Here is a 22,012-nt window from a genome sequence, read left to right as displayed (position 1 = left end):
ATAAAAGACAATACTGGTTTTAAAAGCATCCAGAAGGACTATGCTGGACTTGGAAATTGTTACCTTAATAGAGAGATAAGATTCCTTGCATTCCATTAGGCAAGGAGGACATCAGATAATCTTTCTAGTTATTGAGAGCTTTGGGAGGATGTGGGTGATGTCTGGTTTCAGCTCTAATGGAATATAAAGATTTGCAACCATGTACGTCTACAATTGGGGCATTAGGTCCTGGGCAATGACCCAAGACAACTTTCCTCAGATTTTACAACACACTTACAAAAAGAGCAGTTGGCAACTGCCTGGAGAAGAGGTTCTGAGAAAGAGCTCAGCAACCCAGCCAAATATAATTGACTCCCCAAATCAGGTCAAAGTTGTCAGCGTTAGTTGAAGGACCTAGACGTTAAAGTCAGAACACAGACTGGTCAGTCTATAAACATATTCATTATTGGCTTTCTTCATAAACTAGTCCATGGACCCTATCCACTCTACTGGCAATAATGTTTTAAGAAAATATATTAGGAGCAAAAGTTGAAATCTAAGTTTGCCCTCAACCCCATGGACTGTAGCTCGCCAAGCTCCTCTGTCCATGGAATTCTCCAGGCAAGAACACTGGGTTACCATTTCCTTCTCTACATTTGCCCTCACCACTACCAAAGGAAATCATTCCACAATTCAGAACTTTCGTTTACTTGTGTAACTGTGTTCATGCCATTTCACACTTTATTTTCATTTTCATGATCTTTTAAATTCAGAATCACCTCAGAAGTTTTTTTTCATAACTACTGAAACAAAGATATTAGGTAACGCTATGAATAACTTGCAACCCCTGGCTTTGCCGGACTGGGGAACAGTATAGCTGTACTCTGGCTCCCAGACTCAGTCACTCCAACCCATCCCACCTCCCATTCCTCCAAGCAGCTTCCACAAACACAGGCCAGATGTCACTCACATCTCTAACAGGGAACAAAAGACACAGTAACAGTCTACCAAGATTTAGTTCCAGTTATGTAAGACTGTTTTTGTTGATAATCCTGTGTGCTAGACCAGTTCCCAGAGGGTGAGCTAACAGATTATATCCTCCTTCCTTTTGTAGATCTTGCTTCCTGGGTACCAAAGCTGTTGAACCTAAGAAAATGAAAAGGAAGTCCAGCAGTTCCCTTAACTGTCAGAAATTCTACTGCAATCAAATGAAATGAAACATGGAAAAGGACTTCGAGAAGGATAAAGCCTTAGACAATGTGACACCATGAAAGAAGTATCACAAGGAGTGTCATGTCACTGATTTTGGACAAAAATTGAATTAATCATATCACAAACATTTTGAATGCAGAGTTCAAAAAAAAGAATTAAAATCCAACCAAAACCAGTCTGCCAAAGAAGCACGAGTGCACAAATGGTCCCTCTGCTCCCTGACATTTCCAACCTCTGCTGCTGTTAGTCCAGGGGCCATGTGACTGTCTCTGACCAAAAGACTAGGAGCAGAAGGGCTGGTGGACTGTGTATTGCTTTGGTCCAGAGTACTTAGGAACAGTCAAAAGTACCCAGGAGTCCCACACATTTGCCTACTTCCTGCTTCAGTAATCCTGGAAACCAGGCATTGAGATGGAGGGAGCCTGGATCCCTGAGTCACTCGATGGAGGTGTACCCTCTAACCTGGAAGGCAAATGTTAGTATGAGGGCTAAGTCTCAGAGAGTCCAGGGTTCACTTAATGCCAGAGCATAACAAAACCTATCTTTTTAAATACAGTGATTTTTTTTTCTTTTTAATTAAATTTCTTTAGGAACATAGCATCTTCAGAGATGCTCCTGATGAAAGGAAGTGATTGTACATGGAGTAATTCTTGCACTAGGGCTACATCCTCAATGATCTAGGTATCAAAGAAAAAACAGTCAACCCCAAATCAGATAATGCTTTATACAGTGAATAAACTTCTAAGGGAATGGTTCGGTGGATTCAACAAAACGGCTGACTTTGGCACTCAGAGGTCTCATTCTGATAGTCATTTAGTTATTTTTTTCTCTCTCAAACCCTAAGTAATTTAATCTCTTCTCTCTGCTTTGGTTTAAGTAGAGAAGGACCTTCCTCAGAGGGTTTTGGTGAGCAATAAAAATAACTGTAAAGCACTTTTCCGGCACAAAGTGCTACATAAATGCTTAATGATTTCCTTTAATGATATCATGGACAGGGGCACTATACTTTTAGGTGAAATATTTTCATTTGAATTATAGCTTGCAATACACTAGATGTCAAGGCCTGATGGACGGCTGAAATAAGGATCTTTTGTTTTTCTGGAGCCCAGATAATTTAATTATTTCTTCTCCATCTCCCAAAATTAAATCTAATTAAACACATCAGGATTTGGATCCAATAGAGGCTAATGAAGGGCTATATAAAGAGAAAGGACATGAATGATATAGCCTTCAGGCCATCAGTTTTGCTCACAAATTCTGCTTTGGAGAAAAAACACTCAGTTGGGCTTTTTCCCCCTTTTTTCTTTCTTTCTTTTTGAAAAATAATTTACTTTGCTTAGAAAACCATAGCCTTGGGACTTCCCTGGTGGTCCAGTGACTAAGACTCTGAGTTCCCAGTGCAGGGAGCCCCATTTGATTCCTGGTTGGGGAACTAGATCCCACATGCCACAACTCAGACTAGTGCAGCAAAATAAATAAATGAAAATAAATTAATATACTAAAATATATATTTGAAAAATACTCAAAAAAAAAGAAAACCAAGTCTTCCCTTGTGGTACAGTGGATAAGAATCCACCTGCCAGCCCAGGGGACATGGGCTTGATCCCTGGTCCCCAAAGATTCCTTATGTCTCATGCACCTAAGCCCGTGTGCTGCAACCTATAAAGCCCACACACCCTGGAGCCTGTACTCCATAAGAAGCCACTTCAGTGAGAAGCCCATTCACCGGAACTAGGAAGTAGCCCCAGCTCACCACAGGAAGAGAAAGCTCGAGTGTAGCAGTAAAGAACCGGTGCAATCAAAAATAAATTAAATCAATTGTTGTTATTGTTTAGTCACCCAGTCATATCCAATTCTTTTGTGACCCCACGGATTGCAGCCCTCCAGGCTCCTCTGTCCATGGGATTTCCCAGGCAAGAATACTGGAGTGAGTTGCCATTTCCTTCTCCAGGAGATCTTCCCGACCCAGGGATTGAACCGCATCTCCTACTTGGCAGGTGGAGTCTTTACCACTGAACCATCAGGGAAGCCCAGATAAATAAATAAATATACTTAAAAAAAAAGAGGACCTACCTGGTGGCTCAGTGGTAAAGAATCCGCCTGCCAATGCAGGAGACACGCATTCAATCCCTGATCCCAGAAGATCCCATATGTTTTGGAGCAACTAGAAAGTAACCCCCACTCTTTACAACTAGAGAATAGCTCTCACAGCAATTAAGACCCCTCACAGCCAAATATAAATAAATAAATAAAAATTTTTAATTTTAAACTAATTCTTAAAAAAAAGAAGAAGTCATATCCTTATATTACTGAGCCCAAGTCAGTCTCTCTGATACAGATGGGCATTTTGTTCTCTAGAGCAGGAAAGAGAGCCTTCTGTTAAATATATCCACCCATCACGGAGGGACCACATTCTTCTCCATAACTATTAAGGAGTGAAAAGCAGTGGCATGTTTTTTTTGTTTGTTTGTTTGTTTTTTACAAAAACATGGTTATAGAACACTTTTGCCATCTTCTATGTATGTCATAAAATGATTCTGAGAAACCCTGCAATGCAGGTTGGTGTGCAAATCCCTCAAACGCTCTTCACGGGGAGGCCCCCACCTCTGAGTTACTCCACTTCTCCAAGGGCACACATGCCCTCTTTCCTTCCCGTGCGTCCTTTCCCATAGCTACCATCCGCCCAATGCTTCCTTTGTGCCAGATTGTGTACAGTGCAGTGGACATCATCTCCTATGATCCATATGATATAATCCTGGAGGGCAGGAAGTATTTATCCCATTTTTCAGATGAGGAAATGATGCTCAGCAGAGTTAAATGATTTACCCCCAAGTCATACAGCTGGTAGGAAGCAGATCCTGGATTCAAACCTGGTCCAGCGCTCTAGCATTAATAATTATTTTTTCCTTGGAGTCTCATTCTTTAGCTGCTGAGGAAGGAAATAGGAAGAATGAAAGAAGGAAGGAAAGTGAACAAAAGTTACTGCTGCTTATTTTTCTTAGAAAGAAAGAATGTTTAGAAAAATCTCTCCAGATTTTACAGTAATTTCCCACACTTTTTAGAAAAGGAAACAGATATTCGGACAAGTGAAACAGCACGTACAAAGTCATATAGTACCCTGAATAAGTAAAACTGTTCAGTGTGTTGGGGCCAGAAACTGTACCCAGGATTTCCAACTCCCAAATCTACTTCTTCCACCACAACATCCCCCTACCCTACCGCATCCTTAATTTAAAAAAAAAAAAAAAACACCTCACATTAGTGAATTTATTTCTTAGTTAAAAAATATAGGTAAATAGTTTGTTTCAGTGACCCAGAATAGCAGTCCATCATAGACCTTGGTGTGGATGGAAAGACTAAGCCCTAAATTCATTCGTTGTTCATTCAGCTCATAATGTGGAGTACCTACCAAGTTGCAGAGCTCAGGGTCAGGGTTAGAACAGAGTCCCAAACTGGGTTGATTGGTCCCTACCTACAAAATCAGTTTCCAGCCTAATGAATCTAAAATTTGATGGATTTGACTCTTCTATTGTACATCATAGGTGAAGAGGAAAAAAGTGAAATTGAGCCAAACCATTGATTTCTATACTCGTTCCCTTTCAATAATTGAATCCTTTGCCTATTTCTATAGTACCTCATACATTTTTACATATGATGAAGGAAGGTGTTTCCTTGTACAAATATTTGTACAAAGAAACTTCTAGGCAGTTGAAATGTATCACTAAACGAAATAGTCAAAAATATCTGTCCTGACAGAGATTAGATCCTAATTGGGAGAAATAGACAATGAACAAGGACCACAATGAATAAAGAAAATATATATTATATTGGAGAGTGATGTGGGTTAAAGGAAAATATAAATACTGAAGGATAAGAGGAGTTTGGAATTCAGAGGGGCAGTGGGACAGATGGCAGTTCTAAAGAGGATGCCCAGAGCAGGCCTCATAGAGAATAGCTGAGCTTGATTGAACATGAGTCAGTTAGCTTTGTGGATTTCTGGGGTGAGAATGTTCCAGCAAGGTCAACAGTCAGTGCAAGGTCATGGCCAGGAGCTGTAAGCAGGCCAGTGTTGCTAAAGCAGAGTAAGCAAGAGGGAGAGAGGAGGAAAGACCACAGAGAAGGGGTTGGGGGCGTGATCTTACACAGCCTCCTAGTCCCCTGGAAGGCCCTGGCTTTACTCTTGGCAAGATGGGACACCCCTGAGGGTTGCGAGCTGAGGAGTGATATGATGAGACTCGGTTTTAAAAGAACCACCCTGGCCGCTGTGTTGAGAAGAACCTCAGGGGCAAGGATAGAGGTAAGGAGACCAGTTAGGAGACGCTAAATATCCAAGTGTGATCTTGTGATTCATAATAAAAAATACGTATTTGTTTTTTGACCTCTTCCTGGCACAGCGTTCCTAACATCCTTGAAATTTCTTAAGTTAAGAAAGCAAAACAGATGCCCTTTGTTATGTAAATGAGGTGACTTTTGGTGAGTCCCTAGGTCACCTAAGGATGGGGGTTGGTCACAGAGGAACCAACCAGGTGTTAAGAGGGTTGGAACTTTCAGTCCCATCCCCCAACCCCCATCACCGGACCTCCTGGGATGGGAGAGTAACTAGAGGTTGACGCAATCACTGATGGCCGACAATTTCATCAATCACATCTATACTACATGACTTCACTATGAAGCTTCCATAAATGTCCAAAAGGACAGGCTTTGTCTTGCTTCTGGACTGGTACACACGTGCAGCTTTGGTGGTGCACCCAGGGAAGACATGGAGGCTCCTTGTCCTTTCCTTACACCTTGCCCTGCGCATCTCTTCCATCTGACTGTTCCTGCTGCTGCTGCTGCTAAGTCACTTCAGTCTTGTCCAACTGTGCAACGCTATAGATGGCAGCCCTCCAGGCTCCTCTGTCCCTGGGATTCTCCAGGCAAGAATACTGGAGTGGGTTGACATTTCCTTCTCTAATGCATGCATGCATGCTAAGTTGCTTCAGTCGTGTCAGACTCTGTGCAACCCCATAGACGGCAGCCCACTAGGCTCCTCTGTCCACAGGATTCTCTAGGCAAAAATACTGGAGCGGGTTACCATTTCCTTCTCCAGACTGTTCCTGAGTTCTATCCTTTTATAATAAACCAGCAGTCTGGTAAGTACAATGGTTCCCCGAGTTTTGTGGGCTGCTCTAACAAATTAATCAAACAAAGGACAACATTGTTGGAACTTCCCATCTTTAGGTTGATCAGAAGCACAAGTAACAACCAGGACTTGAGGCTGGCCTCTGAAGGGGGAGGGGGACCGTCTTGAAGGACTGAGCCCTTAACCTGTGGAATCTGATACTATCTCTGGGTAGATAGTGACAAAATTGAAATGAATTGTAGGGCACAGAACTGATGAAGCAGAGTTCTTGTGGAATCTGTGGAGAAACTCATCACCCCTCCCATGCACCGCCCTCGCCCTGACACACACACATTGGAACTTGGCCCAGAATCCTCGCTAACTGAAGTAACTAGTTAAGAGACAAAAGTAACCTAGTCTCAAGTGGTAGCAGCTGAGGTGGGAGAAATGGATGGATTGCGGATAGATTTTTGAAGAAGGAGTCACAGATTTTCCGAGCAGATTGGATGGTGTAGGGCGGGGTAGGTGAGCAAAAGCAAAGAGTCCAGATTGATGCCAAAGTTTTTTGTTTGCTTTTTTTTTTTTAATTGAAGTATAATTGATTTACAATATTGTGTTAGTTTCAGGTGGACAGCAAAATGATTCAGTTATATGTGTGTGTGTGTGTGTGTGTGTGTGTGTGTGTAAAAGCACTGAGTCATGTCTGACTCTTTTCGACCCCATGGACTATAGTTCACCAGGCACTTCTGTCCATGGACTTCTCCAGGCAAGAATACAGGAGTGAGTAGCCATTCCCTTCTCCATGGGATCTTCCCAACCCAGGGACACAGCCCAGGTCTCCTGCATTGCAGGCAGATTCTTTACTGTGTGATCCACCAGGGAAGCCCATATGTATATATTCTTATGCATATGTATTTTTATTCTTTTTTAGGATTCTTTTCCATTATAGGTTATATCAACTATAGTTCCCTGTGCTATATAATAAATCCTTATTGCTTATCTACTTTATATATAGTAGTATCTACTAACCCCTACTCCTAATTTATCCCTCCCTCCCTTCTTTTGCCTTTGGTGACCATAAATTTGCTTTCTATGTCTGTGAGTCTATTTCTGTTTTGTATATAGATTAATCTGCATTATTTTTCAGATTCCACATGGGAGTGATATCATATAATATTTGTCTTTCTCTGTCTGACTTTATTCAGTATGATAATCTCTAGGTCCGTCCATGTTGCTGCAAATGGAAATATTTCATTCCTTTTTATGAATGACAAAGTTTTTTTTTAATTATTTTTTGTTTTTGGCTGTGATGGGTCTTCATTGCCGTGTGCAGTCTTTCTCTAGTTTTGGGCTTCAGTAGTTGCCGCGTGCAGTCTTAGCTGTCCTGGGGCATGTAGGATCTTCCCAAACCAGGGACTGAACCTGTGTGCCCTGAACTGGCAGGCAGATTCTTAACCACAGAGCCACCAAGGAAGTCCCTGATGACATAGTATTTAACCTGAGCTGCTGGAAGGCTGAACTGGCCATCTCCTGATGTCACGGGAGACCAGGTGGCACAGATTTGCATCAGTGAATTCAGGAGTTGGGTGTAGTTGTCTTAGAGACAGGAGCCTGTCTTGGGAGAACAAGCTGGGCTGGAAATGCAAATTTGGAAGTTACAGTCTACAAAAACTGCAAGATTGGACAAGACCTCTAAGGGGCTTATGCTGTCTGGTAAAGGCTGGTGAGAATGACCCATTCATCCAAATGGAGAATTTCATTTCCCCAAATGTTTAAGAACAGGGAGAAATGATTAAGAGCAAAAGGATTGTTTGACGATGATTTAGACAGTTCCCCACAGGAAAACAAAATTATGGGAGCAAATTTAATTTTTAAATTTATTTTTCTCCATTACGGTAACAGATTTTGGCCAGGAGCCCCATGCCTCTACAAAAAGCTCACAAATGTGTGGGCAAGGAGTAAGTGTGGAACTTCCTTGTGTACATGAAAACACTGGCACCAGGCAAAACTCACAAGTGCAGAGAGACCCAGAGGCCACATTCTTCAATTACTGGGAGACAAAGTTTCACTCTTAGCATCCAACAGCCCAGGACACAAGGAGAGAGGGGACATACAGGTCCCTGGTGAGCAGGACCCCTAATTAAAGTCCATGAGACTATTGCACAGCTGGATATTTATATTAAAATGTCTGCCCTTCTAAAATCTACCCTTGTTACCAACAAGAATAAGAGGCTGAGTGGTTTCTCCCACTACTTTAATTTCTTCCTAAATGGTGTAAGTGGGTGGCTTGTGAAGTGACCAGTTCTGAGTCATTCATCTCTTCATTCATTCACTAAGTAGCTATGGAAAGCCATTGTAGCTCCATCCACCTGCATGGGAGCAGTGAGCCTGCCCTGCAGGTGACAGTGGGCACCTGCTCAGGAAGGTTTGTACAATCCTTTGCTCAGCAAAGGAACCCCCTTCTCTCAAGGGGTTTCCCACTGGATTCACCTCTGCATCTTGTCAATACAGTCATGCTGCCAATACAAAAAATGGAAACATCTGAGCAAGGAGTCCAGCAGTATTCAATTTGCCCTCCTAAAACAAACGTGCTCCCAGGACTCACTCGATTGCTACAGTTGGTTAAGAGCCACTGTATGGATTTGCTTCATGCCCAGAGTTGCAAGCCCACCAGTCTGAATGACTCTGTGCTGCACGGACATGCAATTAGATCCCAGACTTCTTTGGCTTTGCACCCTTCCCTGGTGAGCACTCAGGTGTTTCTTTCCCTCTACAGTGCTCCAATCTCAACATGTCAAATGATCTCTCTCTCTTTTCTTTTTTTCTGGTCAAATTACACAAGCCTAGGTCTACAAGTGCCCAATAACACAGATGTTGTGCACCGTCAACCAATCTCTTCTTGCTTTGTGACTTTTTAATTCCCCTGTAAATTGCAGATGGGAACTCTGTGTGCCTATATTTCCACAAGCCAGTCCTCTCTTTCCAAGCAGTCCTCCAAGGAAATTCTTATTCTACTGGCATCAGTGTGGCTGCTGTAATTGCTCATAAAGGCATCTGTGGGACTTTGCAGCCGGCGCCTTTACTAAGCTCTGTAATTAATTCTTGGAAAGCCATAGAAGAAGCTTGTTCAGAGCACTGTTAAATCAAAAGCAGGCTTCCTGTTGGCCCACTCAGATGGAGCCCTGATAGTTTAAAACAGATAATGAACCAGGCAAAAGAAATCTCCAAACAGCCATTCATTCCTCCAGCAGTAGCATCGATGTGCCACCCAAGGCATAAATAGCACGTGGGTCATATGCTGTTGCAGAGACCATGGTTCTTCCGATGCACAGAGGGGCTTTGGAACATGAACTTTAACTATTGGCCAGATACTCAGTTGCTTCACATGATTTTCTTTAATGCATTTGTTTGCTTGTTTGTTTGCTCATGGATGCTGAGATTGTTCTGGTAAAAACAATTCAGAAAGATGTGTGGGTGTTGTGTGTATTGTGAGCTGAAGGGGTAGACTCCTCAAGCCAGTTGATGGTCCTGGTCTACATGCATGAAGTCAGTTTGAATAATAATAATAGTAAAAGCTGCAATTTGTTGAGTGACAGTATGTCCCGGCAGGCTTTGACGCTCTGTGCACACGTTCTTCCAAGGGCTCTAAGAAGACAGAGTGATTGCCTTCATAGTACAGAGTGAAACCTGGTGTTACAAAGTCATCATGCTCCACAGATGGCTTCATGAGAGTAAGGCAGACCTTAGCTTACTTTCTATATGCCTAAATAAAACTGTTCCTGTAAAAGCACCATGTCTTGTACACATTAAAGACTCAATACATTGACTTATTACAATACACTGCTTATTGACTCAGTGAAACCCACACTAGTCACTAGTTTTAAAAGGGAACTTGCCATTTCTCTATAATAGTAATTCTCAGTTGGGGGTGATTTTGCCCCCTAGAGGACAGTTTTAATTGTCACAGCTGGGGAGGGAGTCTTTGCTACTGGCATCTAGAGGGTAGAGGCTACGGATGCTGCTGGACATTCTACAATGCACAAGACTGCATACCCCCTCAACAAAAAGTTCTCCAGCTCGAAATATCAATGGTGTTGAAGATGAGAAACCCTGATCTATAGCCAACATCAACCAATAAATATATCATCTTTTGTAGCTTAACACCTATATTATAAAATGTCAGACTGAGAAAAGAAAATGATTAACCCCATAAGCTCTGACTTGCATTCTAGAACTGGTCAAAAATGTGTCTTTTATTTCCAGAATCCAGACAAGACTCGAACACAAATATCAATATCAGGTAGAGTTTGATTTGGGAGATATCTGAGAAAGATTGGGGCACCAAGCCCAGATTTGTGTATGGAAATTAATTTTGAGTTGTCATGCGAAAAGAAAATCCAGCCAATATACAAGTATAAAAATTGGCTGCCCCGAGGCCTGTACCAAATAAGAAAATTTCAACAAATTTCCAAGAACTGATATCATAGACACAGTGTTGTCTGTCCACAATAATACAAAAAATATCAAATAGTAAACTCCACAATAAAAATAAAAAGTTTATTTTCGGAAAAGTAAAAATAGACATCTAAATAATTCTTGGATTAAGGAATAACTCATACGACTTCATCATTTGCTTTTGTCACTTAATAATCTATCATAAAGTTTTCTCCTATACCTTCAAAATATGTTCTAAAATGTTTTGGGGGGCAGTATGATATTCTAAAATATTGATGACATAATTTATTTAACCAATCACTTGCTTAGGCACATTTACACTATTCTCAATTTTAAACTATTATAAATATTGCTATAATGAACATGAAACATTAATATTTTTACTTCATTGTTCACAAATATATCTTGCACCATCAAGTTCTCCTATGTTTCTTAATTAGAATGTTCCCAATTGGAGATCAACTGTATAACAACTTCATCTGAAGGAAGAATAGCTGTAATTTTTCAAAAAGAAAGAAACTTTCATTTTAGATCTTTCAGCAAATATCAGATTGCTCCAGGAAAATATCAACTACAAGGATAGTGACTTGTGTCACCATTTTAGAAAGAATAAAGAAAAGGGCAGTACAGGCACTGCATTATCAGATGCCACTTTTATAATTTGTGGATCCCACACATCAGTATGTAAATAAGAGATGCTGAGTTATTTCCTCTGCAGGCTTCCTCTAAATTGAAGTAAAAGCTATATTACTGAAGCTAGACCAGCCAGAACAGCAAAAACAACAAATTGAACAATATTCGTGGCATTTAACACTGAGAAAACAAGCATTTCTAGATAACTACCTATTGTGTAAGACAAACAATTCTGGAAACAGGAAATAAATGGGAGAGGGAAAACTAAAAGGAAGAAAATTGAATGAAAATTCATAAGGACTGAAAATATTGGCAGTTCTAGAGCAGAAATAGTAGCTGAGTAATGAGGTGGTATGCATGTGAATATGGACACAGTCCACACGGCCTGAACTCGGGGAAACCACGTGCAGTGCTTGTTAAGGGCCCACATTCCTACCAAACTGCCTTGGCCTCATTTTGGTGGTAGAGGTGGGTGACCTTGCCCAAGTTCACCAACCCTCAGTTTCTGTATCTCTAAAGTGGCTGTAATAACATCTTGTACCTCATAGGGATGCTATGAGAATTGATTGCAAAAACCCATGTAAATAAAGGGCCTAGCATCGTGCCTAGCACATTTGTGTGTGCTCAATAAGTATTAAGTATTAACCATTATTACATGAACGCCAATTAACGCCACATGGTTAATTGAGAAACAGGAATAAGAACTAGCTGTTGTTATCATGCCCCTGTGATAAACTCACATTCATTTTAAATGAATTTAAAATGCAGTTCATTTTAACACAAAGATGTAAGTTGGGTTCTGCAATACACTTTTAAAAAATTCTAAATTCTAAAATAATAATAATATTTTAAATTCTAAAATACTATGAAATCTGGGTGCAAGCTTAGACTCTAGTTATTAAAATATTTAATTTGTCATGGCCAGCCTTATCATGGAAATCTTCAGGCACTGATGTAGCAGCTTTAGGGTACATAGGATCAGGTCACCTGGGCAGCCCAGATAGATTGTCTCTAGAAGTGGATTGCATTCTTTCAAATGGTGAAGATATAGATCCACTCTCCATGATATGGAAAAAAAAAAAAAGAATTGATTTATATTTGCCAAATGCAGTCCCTTGATAATAGCTAGATTCCATAACAGGGTTTTTGTTTTGTGTAAGGATTTGGTTTTGAAATATGGAAATTCCCATGGTAAGAGCACTCAGTAACAACTAATGACCCTGAATAACTACTAACTACTGAGAGTTCCTCTCTCCAGGTATTTCTTGACTTCCTACTTTTGCATCCCAGTCCCCTATAATGAAAAGGACATCTTTTTTGGGTGTTTTTTCTAGAAGGTCTTGTAGGTCTTCATAGAACCATTCAACTTCAGCTTCTTTAGCATTACTGGTCGGGGCATAGACTTGGATTACTGTGATATTGAATGCTTTGCCTTGGAAACGAACAGAGATCATTCTGTTGTTTTTGAGACTGCATCCAAGTACTACATTTCAGACTCTTGTTGACTATGATGGCTACTCCGTTTCTCCTAAGGGATTCTTGCCCACTGTTGTAGATATAATGGTCATCAGAGTTAAATTCACCCATTCCAGTCCATTTTAGTTCATTGATTCCTAAAAAGTCGACGTTCACTCTTCCCATCTTCTGTTTGACCACTTCCAATTTGCCTTGATTCATGGACCTAACATTCCAGGCTCCTATGCTCTTCCTATGCTATCGGACCTTGTTTCCATCATCAGTGAGCATGACCCAGATAATCACGATGCTGTGATCACTCACCTAGAGCCAGACATCCTGGAATGTGAAGTCAAGTGGGCCTTAGGAAGCATCACTTCGAACAAAGCTAGTGGAGATGATGGAATTCCAATTGAGCTATTTCAAGTCCTAAAAGATGATGCTGTGAAAGTGCTGCACTCAATATGCCAGCAAATTTGGGAAACTCAGCAGTGACCACAGGACTGGAAAAGGTCAGTTTTCATTCCAATCCCAAAGAAAGGCAATGCCAAAGAATGCTCAAACTACGGCACAATTGCACTCATCTCACACGCTAGTAAAGTAACGCTCAAAATTCTCCAAGCCAGGCTTCAACAATATGTGAACTGTGAGCTACCAGATGTTCAAGCTGGTTTTAGAAAAGGCAGAGATCAAATTGCCAACATTCGTTGGCAAGTAAGAGAGTCCAGAAAAACATCTACTTCTGCTTTATTGACTATGCCAAAGCCTTCGACTGTATGGACCACAACAAACTCTGGAAAATTCTTAAAGAGAAGGGACTACCAGACCATCTGACTTGCCTCTTGAGAAATCTGTATGCAGGTCAGGAAGAAACAGAACAGGACATGGAACAACAGACTGGTTGGTTCCAAATAGGAAAAGGAGTACATCAAGGCTGTATATTGTCACCCTGCTACTATGCCAAAGCCTTTGACTGTGTGGATCACAATATACCGTGGAAAATCCTGAGAGAGATGGGAATACCAGACCACCTGACCTGCCTCTTGAGAAATTTGTATGCAGGTCAGGAAGCAACAGTTAGAACTGCACATGGAACAACAGACTGGTTCCAAATAGGAAAAGGAGTACATCACAGCTGTATATTGTCACCCTGCTTATTTAACTTCTATGCAGAGTACATCATGAGAAATGCTGGGCTGGAAGAAGCACAAGCTGGAATCAAGATTGCCAGGAGAAATATCAATAACCTCAGATATGCAGATGATACCACCCTTATGGCAGAAAGTGAAGAAGAACTAAAGAGCTTCTTGATGAAAGTGAAAGAGGAGAGTGAAAAAGCTGGCTTAAAGCTCAACATTCAGAAAATGAAGATCATGGCATCCGGTCCCATCACTTCATGGGAAATAGATGGGGAAACAGTGGAAACAGTGTCAGACTTTATTTTCTTGGGCTCCAAAATCACTGCAGATGGTGACTGCAGCCATGAAATTAAAAGACAGTTATTTACTCTTTGAAGGAAAGTTATGACCAACCTAGACAGCATATTAAAAAGCAGAGACATTACTTTGCCAACAAAGGTCTGTCTAGTCAAAGCTACTGGTTTTTCCAGTAGTCATGTATGGATGTGAGAGTTGGACTATAAAGAAAGCTGAACATTGAAGAATTGATGTTTTTGAACTGTGGTGTGGGAGAAGACTCTTGACAGTCCTTTGGACTGCAAGGAGATCCAACCAGTCCATCCTAATGGAATTCAGTCCTGAATATTCATTGGAAGGACTGATGTTGAAGCTGAGGCTCCAATACTTTGGCTGCCTGATGCGAAGAACTGACTCATTTGAGAAGACCCTGATGCTGGGAAAGATTGAAGGCAGGAAGAGAAAGGGACAAGAAAGCATGAGATAGTTGGATGGCATCACCAACTCAATGGACATGAGTTTGAGTAAACCCTGGGAGTTCACGATGGGCTGGGAGGACTTGCATGCTTCAGTCCATGGGGTCACAAAGAGTTAGACTGACTGAGTGACTGAACTGAACTGGACTGAGAGTTCCTCTCTAATAAGTCCACGGTGAAAGTTGCTCAGTGGTATCTGACTCTTTGCAACCCCGTGAACTATGCAGTCCATGAAATTCTCTAGGCCAGAATACTGGAGTTGATAGTCTTTCCCTTCTCCAGGGGATCTGCCCAACCCAGAGAGCCTACCCAGGTCTCCCACTTGTCAGCGGATTCTTTACCAGCTAAACCACAAGGGAAGCCCAAGAATACTGGAGTGGGTAGCCTATCCCTCCTCCAGTAGATATTCCCAACTCAGGAATTGAACCAGGGTCTCCTGCATTGCAGATGGATTCTTTACCGACTGAGTATAAAACCCTTCTAAATGGAGATGACTTCAATTTGCTTTTAGTCAGAATTCAGCCTGTCTATATAATGGACCACTTTCTACTTCATCATTTTCCCAGTAAGTATTTTAAAGCATCTTATTTATTTGCAAAACTAACCAACAGGTAATCAGTTTTCCTCTTTGAAAGCAAGTCTCTTTGCTATTAAAATTGAGAAATTAAGCATGGACGAGTTTTATATTCCCAGAGATCTTTACCTTCAGGGAGAAACATCTGACCCCAAATGACTGCTTGTGGAGTGACTGGCTCCCTATGAAGACTTCTTTCTGTGTGGAAGTGAGGGGAAAGTGAAGTAGATATTCTAGAGCCCCTCAGTGTGGTTAAGTCCATTTTACACCTCTAGTTATTAGTTGGATACTTTGCCTTGGCAAAGAAATGTACTGTCTATTTTAATGCTGACCTGTGATGTTTTACTCACATTTTAAATCTTTTATCGCCTGAGGCTCCCATGAGATTTTTCCCTTTTGTTAGCATTTTTTCTGATTGGTATTGATTCTCTATTTTGCCAAAAGGTTAGGAAACCTACTGCCCTGTTGGCATGATTGCAAAAATAACTTGACTGCTGTTTTCCTCCCCACAAGAGAAGTATCTATAGCTGTTTAATTATATAGTTTATTTTTAAAGCAAGACTGAAAGAACCAGGAGTCATCTTTCACTTAAACTCAGCTTCACATGGTCTCAGAATGTTAAACATTCTCAATTCCTTCAGTTATTGAAATGGGTGTCCTCGACTAAAGAAAAATCAGTGCCTTCAGTTTCACCTAGTCTAACGTCACAAGATTTTTATTGTATACTGTTTTCTTTCTTTATTGAGAAATAGAGCCTACAGCCTCAAATACTGTCAGAAAGGAATGAACATGCTCTGTGGAAACAGTAACAGCTCTTACACATTCCAGCTCCATACCTTCCATCAGAGGCAGCCTGCATATAATGGTGACCCCAATGTCCCGAATGGTCCAAACTGAAGTGGCTCCTGCATTTTCTATCTAGAGGATACCAAGGTGTTCTCTAGCAATTTAAATTTCAATATAATAAAAAGTTTATTCACAGGTAAGATCAATAGAAAACAGGCGGGACTATAACTAACATTCATGTTGTCAAACGCCAAAATGTATGCAGCCAGAGACAGCTGACTGTCTAGACCAGAGAGAAATGCTTTTTCAATGGGGGCACCCAGAATTCCAGATCTCAGGGTGCTTCCTACCCCACAACCACCTTCCCTCCACATATAGGGACCCTTCCCCTTCCTGCCTGTAGACTTGGTTTTCCAGGTGCCTCCACTTTCTGGAAGCCGGAAAGTCCAAAGTTCCAATGTACTGGGCGGTACTGCGGCAATTTCAAAGGCCTCTTGGGTGGAGGAATTACAGGGGAGAAGCCTGAAGATTGAAGCCTCTGATGCAGAGGAGATGCCCGGAAACTTCCCTTCCAGGTGCCCTCTCTGTTCACCTCCACCCCAAGGAGCAGCTCTTGGGCTCTCTGGGAATGGTGGAAGTCTCACAATGTGGCCTAGGGCTCCCAGTTCTTCTGGATCTCTTCCCAAAACACAACCGTACCCTCCAAAGGCACAGCGGAGAAGTACAGTGTAGATGCCTATGTCGGCCCCAGGATGGGCAGTTGACTCAGATGCCTGGTGCTTCTCTGGCATCTGCTGGGATGCAGGAAATGCCAGGACACTCCCTGCTTGGGGCAACTCCAACGGCTCTGCCAGATTTGAAGAGCTTTGGCCCTGCCTTCAAGGCAAAAGGTTGAGTCCCTGAATATATAGTGAGGCAAGGGGCACAGAAATCTGGTCAGAGCTGGGAAAACAAGCATGAATATCTCTACTCACATCTCCCACACAAATGGGGCTCCAACTGTGTAGACTGAAGCTACAGAATCCTGGGGAAGATGCATTATGAGTGACGCTTTCCTGCTATTTTGCAAAAATTTTTTGATGGTGACTGAACTGTCCTCCAGCCTCACTAGCGTAACTGCAGGTTACTATTTTTACCAAGCCCAGAAAGCATGTGAAGCCTCATCTGCCCAGCTGAAGGGCTTCACCTCCTCCCCCACCTCCACAGTTGTTTCTGAAAATCCCCAGTGAGTGTGCCTTTTCTCGGAAGCAAACACACCTGGGTCCCCAGGGTGTGGCCTGCTTCTGAGAGGCCTTGAGCCGCTAGAGGGACGAGTCGCTTCCTGGCCTCGGCTGCTGCGCCCCCAAAGAGAGCACACTTTCTTGGCCGTACTTCTTCATCTTCATACCACCATCACCCTTCAGTCCACCAGACACTGGTCCTGCTTTCCTTACAGAAATCCAGAAAGGCCCATTTCCCCAACTTAGGACTGAACCCTCACCAGGATCCACAATGGAAAACAACCCCTTCCCCACCTGCTTGCATTCATTCTCTCCATAAGAGTCTCTGAAGTTCTCAGACTTGGGCAAGGGTGGGATTCACCTGGGGAGACTGTTAGAAATTCTATCTCACCAGAGATTCTAATCCAGTAGCTTCAATGAACTACTTTTTTCTTTTTCAATTCCACTTGTAAACATCTGACCTACAAACAAACTCTTTATTTTCATCTTTTAGCTGCCACGTGGCTTGTGGGATCTTAGTTCCCTGACCAGGGATCAAAACTGCATCCCCTGCCTTGGCAGCACAGTCTTAACCACTGGACTGCCAGGGAAGTCCTGATGAGCAGCTTTTAAACAAGCTCCTCAGATGATTCTGAAGCACGTGGCCCGGATGACATTTTGAAAAAAGTCTGGTAGAGACAATGTGATGGTGACTTCCACACACTAGTTTTCTGTGGAGAGGAAGCCAAAGAGCATCTGGAAGAACTCCACAGTAAAGCATGTGGTGGATAAAAGTGGTCAGTATGTACAGGGCTAAAAGAGTAAAAAATCAGCAGAAAGCATCAAAATGGCAACCGTGGTAAGCAATCAGAACTCTGGTAAGTAATCAGAACAGGGGATTAGCACAGCACCTCCACCCCCAGCTTCTTCCCTCTCCCAGACAGGGTGCCAGGAAAGAAACCACCAGCACCCCACTTCCCATTAACTAAGTCCTTCTATGTGCTTTTTCATGCAGGCCAACACAGCCAGCAGAAAAGGAGTATCTGTTAGAATGTTCCATCATATGAAGTGGGGAAATGACAAGTTATGCAAAGCAGTTTCAACAGGGCCTTTCCGAAGTGTCTTCACCTGTGATGGAACTTTAGCTATTTGTGCAGCTAACCGACTACTGCCAGCATCCTCCCTCTGCCTTCCTCTTCCCATCACTCTTTAATTCATCTTTTCCTCTCTACAAGCAGATCAGGGAATGGCTTCATGTAGACTAGAAAACAGGCATCAAAGTGGGAAATGAGGAGTGGATTTGGGAGGGCTGCCATTGTTTCACATACCAGAACACACTCAATGTACTGAAAAGTCATTTTCAGACCACAGAGACACACAGGTGTCCCCCATTCCTCTCCTTTTGTGGAGGACATGATTATCGACTCTTCTCAAAAGCTACTCACTCCCTCAGCCACTTAGTACATGGCATTCCCGTCCAGCCCAAATTGTGTCCAAAGCTGGTCCCATCAGACTAGAGCAGTGCTGTCCAACAGAAACATAAAGCAAGCCACAAACATAATGCTGTTTTCTAGTAGCCACACTGTAAAAAGAAGCAGGTGAAATAATTAACTTCTAAAATACATTTGCTGCTGCTGCTGCTGCTGCTAAGTCCCTTCAGTCATGTACGACTCTGTGCAACCCCATAGACGGCAGCCCACTAGGCTCCTCTGTCCCTGGGATTCTCCAGGCAAGAACACTGGAGTGGGTTGCCATTTCCTTCTCCAATGCATGAAAGTGAAAAGTGAGAGTGAAGTCGCTCCCTTATATATTTCCAAAGTATCATCATTCAAACATATAATCAGTCTAACAATTATTGAGACACTTTACATTCTTTTACTTCATATGAAGTCTTCAAAGTTGAGTGTGCTTTTTACACTTGCAGCACACGTCCATTGGAATAGTCATATTTCAGGTATTTATTTCTAGTTTATTTCCAGTTTGTTGTTACCAACCCATCTCCCTCCACCCTCATGCATGCGTGCTCAGTCATGTAACCCCATGGACTGCAGCCCACCAGGCTCCTCTGTCCATGGACTTTTCCAGGCAAGAATACTGGAGTGGGTTGCCATTTCCTTCTCCATATTTCAGGTATTTAATAGTCACATATGGTAACCACTACCATAATGGACAGTATAGGAGGACTTTAATCCCATGTTTTAGACTGGGATGGGCAGAATGGGGAATATTCCAAGCTTCGAGTAAGAAAACATATTACCCCTTCTGGTTACTGGCAGCCTTCTGTGACCATGAGGTGATCCGGGCTGGATCCTTGGGTCCTAGATCATATACCTGAGTTTTGCTGCTTCAGAGCCTGACTGCCTCTGAACTTCTAATAATGGGAAAAGAGACATTTCTCTATTATTGAAGTCCATGTGAGTCCCCCTTTCTGTTACATGCAGCAAAAACATGCTTATGTATATACCTTCCCATCAGTATTCAAACCACAAAAGAGTGTTCCAACCCTTGGTGTGATGGATTTACTTGCCATTCCAAGCAAGTGGATACAAGCCAAACACATTTCTTCTCCACGTTATAAATTTGGAGAGCCAATAAAACCCTAATCCATCTCTTTCCCTGAAGAGTTACTATTTTTACTCTTGTTTAAATACTACTCCAATTGATCTATTCTTAATGAAGTTAAGGTAGCACTTCATATTAAATATTTTAGAAGCAAAAGTAGACTCATTTCCTCTAAGCATTGTTTCAAACAAAATGAGTCCATTGTTAAATACAGATATAATCACAATAAAATAAAATTCAGTTCAGTTCAGTCGCTCTGTCGTGTCTGATTCTTTTCGACCCCATGAATCGCAGCACGCCAGGCCTCCCTATCCATCACCAACTCCCGGAGTTCACTCAAACTCATGTCCATCGAGTCAGTGATGCCATCCAGCCATCTCATCCTCTGTCGTCCCCTTCTCCTCCTGCCCCCAATCCCTCCCAGCATCAGAGTCTTTTCCAATGAGTCAACTCTTCGCATGAGGTGGCCAAAGTATTGGAGTTTCAGCTTTAGCATCATTCCTTCCAAAGAACACCCAGAAGTGATCTCCTTTAGAATGGACTGGTTGGATCTCCTTGCAGTCCATGGGACTCTCAAGCGTCTTCTCCAACACCACAGTTCAAAAGCATCAATTCTTCGGCACTCAGCTTTCTTCACAGTCCAACTCTCACATCCATACATGACTACTGGAAAAACCAAAGCCTTGACTAGACAGACCTTTGTTGGCAAAGTAATGTCTCTGCTTTTCAATATGCTATCTAGGTTGGTCATAACTTTCCTTCCAAGGAGCAAGCATCGTTTAATTTCATGGCTGCAATCACCATCTGCAGTGATTTTGGAGCCCAGAAAAATAAAGTCTGACACTGTTTCCACTGTTTCCCTATCTATTTCCCATGAAGTGATGGGACCAGATGCCATGATCTGTTTTCTAATGTTGAGCTTTAAGCCAACTTTTTCACTCTCCTCTTTCACTTTCATCCAGAGGCTTTTGAGTTCCTCTTCACTTTCTGTCATAAGAGTAGTGTCATCTGCATATCTGACTCAGGTTATTGATATTTCTCCCAGCAATCTTGATTCCAGCTTGTGCTTCTTCCAGCCCAGCATTTCTCATGATGTACTCTGCATATAAGTTAAATAAGCAGGGTGACAATATACAGCCTTGATGTACTCTTTTTCCTATTTGGAACCAGTCTGTTGTTCCATGTCCAGTTCTAACTGTTGCTTCCTGACCTGCATAGAGGTTTCTCAAGAGGCAGGTCAGGTGGTCTGGTATGCCCATCTCTTTCAGAATTTTCCACAGTTTATTGTGATCCACAAAGTCAAAGGCTTTGGCATAGTCAATAAAGCAGAAGTAGATGTTTTTCTGGACTCTCTTGTTTTTTCCATGATCCAGTGGATGTTGGCAATTTGATCTCTGGTTCCTCTGCCTTTCCTAAAACCAGCTTGAACATCTGGAAGTTCACGGTTCACATATTGCTGAAGCCTGGCTTGGAGAATTTTGAGCATGACTTTACTAGCGTGTGAGATGAGTGCAATTGTGCGGTAGTTTGAGCATTCTTTGGCATTGCCTTTCTTTGGGATTGGAATGAAAACTGACCTTTTCCAGTCCTGTGGTCACTGCTGAGTTTCCCAAATTTGCTGGCATATTGAGTGCAATACTTTCACAGCATCATCTTTTAAGATTTGAAATAGCTCAATTGGAATTCCATCTCTTCCACTAGCTTTTTTTTGTTTGAAGTGATGCTTCCTAAGGCCCACTTGACTTCACATTCCAGGATGTCTGGCTCTAGGTGTGTGATCACACCATTGTGATTATCTGGGTCATGAAGATCTTTTTTGTACAGATCTTTGGTTTACTCTTGCCACCTCTTCTTAATATCTTCTGCTTCTGTTAGGTCCATACCATTTCTGTCCTTTATTGAGCCCATCTTTGTATGAAATGTTCCCTCGGTATCTCTAATTTTCTTGAAGAGATCTCTAGTCTTTCCCATTCTATTGTTTTCCTCTATTTCTTTGCACTGATCACCAAGGAAGGCTTTCTTATCTGTAGACCTTGCAATTCTTTGGGACTCTGCATCCAAATGGGTATATCTTTCTTTCCTTTTCTCCTTTGCTTTTGACTTCTCTTCTTTTCACAGCTATTTAAGGCTTCCTCAGACAGCCATTTTGCTTTTTTTGCATTTTT

Source organism: Bubalus bubalis, chromosome 8, assembly GCF_019923935.1.
Source record: "Bubalus bubalis isolate 160015118507 breed Murrah chromosome 8, NDDB_SH_1, whole genome shotgun sequence".
Taxonomy (NCBI): Eukaryota; Metazoa; Chordata; class Mammalia; order Artiodactyla; family Bovidae; genus Bubalus; species Bubalus bubalis.
This window is presented reverse-complemented; position numbering follows the sequence as displayed.